Raw genomic sequence first — 6,000 nt, 5'->3', positions numbered from 1 at the left:
CACACAAGAATGATATTCTCATTCACTTTTGAACTTTATATACATGCCCTACTTTTTGGGCGGTCATCCCCACTTTACATGGCCGACCATTAGCCTAGGCCCTCCTTTCCTATTTTCCACTGTTCTAACTTATCACATTTCCAACTGGTGCATACAATTTGCACAGGAGTGAGCCTGGCACTCTTTTACAAGGATTCAGGAGCACTTTCACAATTAATGGTGCACCTTTACTCTTTTTTTTCTCGAGGCGACATTGAGACCTTCTGGAGAGGCCGTCATTCAAATTTTTCAAGGTAGACTTCCATTCGGGATGCCTTTTCCTTCCTTTTTCCTGCGCCCTTTCGATTATCTCCCTTTTCCATTTTCCCGCTCCTCTGTGCTGCGTAAACAAGAGGATATATGTCTCTAACTAGTTTACTACATATTATCATTGATTTTATAAAACAAATACTAATGAAAAGATTATGTAACCAATATTCTACATTATAATATAGTTATGCAAATACAATACTAAATGCCTTGGCTATAAATACGGAAGTGCCTTATCTTCATGTACAAATATGTATCATTATAATACAAAAAGTTGTACATCCATCTCCATCCAAAATAAAGAAATATTGATACTAAAACTCTAAATTATTGCTTGACATATTTTAGGTTCCTCAATAAAAGGATGGTTACTCATGTGGTTGGAGAGCATTATGCAATACAAAGCTAATGTTGAGTCACCTCTACTCAACACCTAAAAGAGTTCTACGATACCTTTATAATCCTTGGGTAAGCAAACTCATATTATAATCACAAATAAAGATATTTTATTAAATTTTTGTGATATAGTAACAGTGTACACAATGTTGTGATAAGTTAGATAACATATACATAGGATATTTTAAGGTACTATATGAAGAGTATGATTATAAAGATGTTAGTTTGAGGATAGATTACAAAAGAGCCCTCACACACGAAGTACTTGACAACAAGGCCACAAGATAGTCTACCATGAATAGAAAGTCATCAAATACTCCTCTAAGATGGCATAAAGAAGACCATGTATAGAAGTCTTACAACGAAGAATTTTTAAATCTTAAAATACTCGCTAGAATGAAAAATTCCTAAGTTGAATTAAAATAATTAAGAAAATCAAGAAACTACATGTGAAAATTTATCCATAGCCATGTCATAGCTAGAACATTACATTAAACTATAACAAATGGTAGCCATAGATGAATTGAGTCAAGATACCATGAGAATCAAGATGCAAGGTTTTTGCAAAACATCCACCTCTTGTAATGGTGGGCATTGAGTATCCACCCTCAATGTTGGTGGGGAAGTATGAAACCCTCAAGCTCGAAGAATGGAGAAGTTTAGAAATTGTTGAGAAATAGACAAATGATACAGTGAGGAGAGTGGAGAAGTTGGAAAGCTATAAAGACATGTACTTGGTTCACTTTTCAAGTAATGCTATTGTCCTTTTAATCAAGTGTTAGTGTCATTCTCCTTACACACAAGAATGTCTTTATGAGTCCAAGTCTCAATCTTGGAACCTAATTCACTTGTGTGACAATTGGTCTTGTCTAGTCGATGTCTTCATGAGTTTGTACTTTGAGTTCCAACCTCCATAGCTGCCATGCTCTAGATCCGTGTTTTTCAACATGGTATCAGAGCTCAGTTGAGCATGGTTTATCTCTCCTATACTCTCTCTTAATCCCTCTTCAACGCTAGTCAGCTCAGTTCTAGTCCATGACTTCATCTCTTAACTCTACCTTCACTTGAGCTTCCATGTCAACCATAGCCAGCAGCACCCTGTCATCTTGATGCTCCTGTATCTCACTCCACATACCAAATCTCTCTGAGCTTCCTCCTGGATAGGTGTTCCCCACCTCACAAAGCTTCCCTATATCACATCAATCCATGAGATTTGGCTATCTGGACCTCAGCATTGTCACTATTGTCAGTTGTTGCCATAGCCCCAGTTTGTGGCCTGCAGGACATACCTCAATTTGAGCTCTCATATCTCTCAAACTAGGCAATATTTCAGTGTGGTTTCTTCTGGAGGATTGTTCTTCTTCAAGGATCTTCTTTCTATCACATCTAAGCTTGACTTTGGGCACTCACAAGCCTGGCATTGCTGAAATTCGACATCGCTGCCATAGCTATGTCTGTTTATGATTCACTAATCTACGTGCATACTGCTGTACCCGATCCTGACGATTTTCATGGGATTCTTGTAGAGCATGGAGTAAGCTACATTTCCATAAAAAAAGTTTTCAAAATGATCAACTCTAGCTCTAGATATCTGGAAAAAACTAGGCCTGGGTCAAAACCCTAATCTAGGAAGCCATAGCCATCAAGATCCAAGCTCATTTTTTTTCAATTTCTCATTCCCTTCAACTTAGGGCACACACACTGCCACTCTTATCTGAGTCCGAACTCAGTTCCCAGCAAGATTAACACTTCAAATCAACAAGCAAGAAGAATATCAAGCACCGACATTCAATACTAAGCTCAAGAATAGTATCTATTGATACTCAACTAGTGTCAATTGACACTAACCTCCTTGTGACACTTCACAAATCCCCCTTGCTGGTCTTTTCTCAATTAATTGGAGCTGCTCAACATGGTAGAGCTTGAGCAAATAGCAAAGTTCAATGGAGAAGGCTTCCATTCCTGGAAGGAGAAGACCATGTACCACCTCATGTGGAAGGATTTGTGGGACCTATTTGAAGATGAGGAAGAAGATACAGATGACAAGGGGGAAGATGCAGAAATCGGGATACTTGCAGTAGCTCCACCAAGAACCAAAGAATGGAAGAAGATGAATAAAAAAGCTCTAGGCATCATTGCATGGGGACTATCTAATGATGTCCTGCATCATATCTCTAGCATCAGAGATGCTACAAAGGCTTGGGAAGAGCTTCATAAGACCTTTGGTACTCAAGCAAAGAATTCAAAGGTAAAATTGCTCATGCAATTTTATAAGCTAGATATAAAGGATAGTGCTTCCATGTCCATACACATTAATAAGTTTAAGAGTTTAAAAACCTAGCTTGCAACTCTTAAAAAGAATATTGATGAAGATGAAGCAATAGCCGTACTGCTTGCAAGTGTAAACAAGGATCCATATGAGAACCTTGTGTCCACTCTAAATAATGTTCTGAATCTCTCACTCAAAGATATTGAGCACTCACTGCTTGATGAAGAAAGAAAATTTAAAAGCAAAGATGTAAAAGAGACCAGCTCAAGGGAAAACCTCTTATACACTAGAGTAGATACTGGACCCAAAGGAACAGGTCGAGGATTCAACACCGACAATAGAAGTCGGATGACATGCCATTATTGTGGTAAGATTGGCCATGTAGCCAGTGAATGTTTCCACAAGAAAAGAGCCCAACAAGTGCAAAGTGATCATCACCAGAACCAGTTCATGAATGAAGAAAAAGAAGAAGAAGATGCTTCCACTACCATCAACAACTCTGATAGATTGTTTTGAAGAATTTTTTATTGTATGTTTTTCCCATAGTGGATCTTTTTGGATTTGACTTTGTAAAAACCCTACCAAAAATGTACAATTTCAAGTCTTAACTTGACTAGGCTGCCATAGAGCTAGTCTCTTGGTCCATCTTTGTATGCAGGGGGGGCAAAAGCCAGCGAGGGTAGAGATTCATCATTTGAGGGGGGTGTTGAGAAATAGACAAATGATGTATGCTGCACGATGAGGTGTTGTATCCCATAAGCACAATGAGGAGAGTGGAGAAGTTGGAAAGCTATAAAGACATGTACTTGGTTCACTTTTCAAGTAATGCTATTGTCCTTTCAATCAAGTGTCACTGTCATTGTCATTACACACAAGAATGTCTTTATGAGTCCAAGTCTCAATCTTGGAACCTAATTCACTTGTGTGACAATTGGTCCTATCTAGTCTATGTCTTCATGAGTTTGTACTTTGAGTTCCAACCTCCATAGTTGCCATACTCTAGATCCGTGTTTTTTAACATAAATGATTGTGCAAAGATGTATTACATTGGTATCCTCTTGCCTTTTATAACCTAGCTAATTAACCAAACTAAAAGGTTATGAATTTTTTTTAATGACAATCCATCCCTATCCAAAAATTTTGTCCCAAAATTTTGAAAGAATCAAATGGTAAATGAATGGTAAAAATGAATAAGTGAGAGTACAATGGTAAAATAGCCTTGTAGAAGCATAATCAAATACCTAAACAATGATACTTTGAAATATTGTCCTGAACATGGTAGTTGTAGAAAATGGCCTATAACTTCTCATAGGAATGTCAAATTGGTGTGTATGAGTATAGAAATAAAGTATACTTCAAAAGCTATCCATCCATACCATCAGAATTCAATTTTGATATTGATAGGCCAATTATTTTTAGCATAACATTTTATAAGAGCAAGTTGTTTGGAAATTGATCCAAATATGAAGCATGTTGTTAAGAAGACCCTTCCATGGGCAAACCCTTCTACTTAACAAGATATTCCATGATATTATGGTTCCTTAGAACCTACTCCCTCTTGCCAATAATCTTTTCAAGCACATAGATGATCATCCCATTTTTATCAAGGAGAGGTAGTTCTTCAAGAACTTGAATGTGAGGGCCAATATAGTTCTTGAGTTGGGAACATGAAAGACATTGGAAATGCATATGCTTGAATGCAAATCAAGTTGGTAAGAAAGATCTCCAACTTTGGTTGTGATTTGATATGGACCATAGTAGCGATGAACAAGCTTATTATATCATCCCTTAAAAGATTTGTAATGAGACTTAGATACTTTAAAAATACCCACTCTCTCTCTTCAAAATCCACATACCTTTGTTTATAATCTACATAAGACTTCATAGTCTCTTGGACCTTTCAAATATTTTCTTTGCATTGTTTCATTAAGTCTTCCATAATTTCTATCTCTTCTCGAGCAAGAGGATTTACTTCATTGTGAAACAATGTTGAAGGTACTTGGACCTTGTAAAGATATCATGCCTAAAACGGTGGTATCCCTATAATCATGTGATAAGTATTATTGTAACAAAACTTAGCAAGATGAATCCAATGATCCCATACATTCTATGTGTCATGGAAAAAGTGTCTCAAATAGACCTCTAGCTATTTATTTACCCTTTCAATTTGTCTATCTCTTCATAGATGATGGGTTGTGCTTCAAGTTAACTTTTTTTCCATGGAAGTAAAGATACTTTCCAAAAATTTTCCATGAATTTTGTATCCCTATCAAAAACAATCTTCATAGCCAATCCATAGAGTCTAAAAATTCATTCCATGAAATGATTTGCTACTTTCTTGGTTGGATACTAAACTTTGGTAGTAGAAAAGAAATGGGATGGTTTGATAAGATGAAAAAACACAAAAAAATCATATTTCAACCTTGGTTAGTAGTAGGAAATCCTATAATAAAATTCATACGTATGTCAATCCATTTACCATGTGGAATGGACAATGGCTAATTAGGAAAAAAAATAGGAGTCTTTATTCTGCCAGCATGGTAAGCATTGTATCACATAATCCTTCTTTGTAATAAAGAAGTCAAATTTTCCACTTGAAATTGATAAATTCAAACTTCCTACCTTGCTATAATTTCTTCATTATATTGTGGGCTCATTAGATATGGTCATAGTTTGATTGTGTCTTGGCATCAAGGTCCATTGGAATTGTATATGCAAGCCTTGGGTAATTCACTATATCTATACCCTCTATATCGTGTGCGTTCAAGGTCTATTTACAAATATCATTATCTGTGAATTTTTCTTTAATAAAACCTAACCCTTTTCTATTCAATATGTAAGTAACCCCTATATATGGGCCCCTTTTGTATGTTAAAAAAGTATAAAAATGGTATTTTAAAAATCCTTTGTGTTGAACCCACATGATACATACATATATTTATAATCGACCTCCCCGCGATGCAAGCACATGGAGTGGTATTTCTTGACATTGGTGTAAGTCCAAGTGGATATGTCTTGGAACTCCA

This window comes from Lygodium microphyllum, chromosome 3 (genome assembly GCF_053477565.2).
Source record: "Lygodium microphyllum isolate KBCC chromosome 3, Lygodium_microphyllum_v1.1.10, whole genome shotgun sequence".
NCBI classification, from domain to species: domain Eukaryota; kingdom Viridiplantae; phylum Streptophyta; class Polypodiopsida; order Schizaeales; family Lygodiaceae; genus Lygodium; species Lygodium microphyllum.
The sequence above is the reverse complement of the archived record's forward strand: the minus strand, read 5'-3'. Positions refer to the sequence as shown.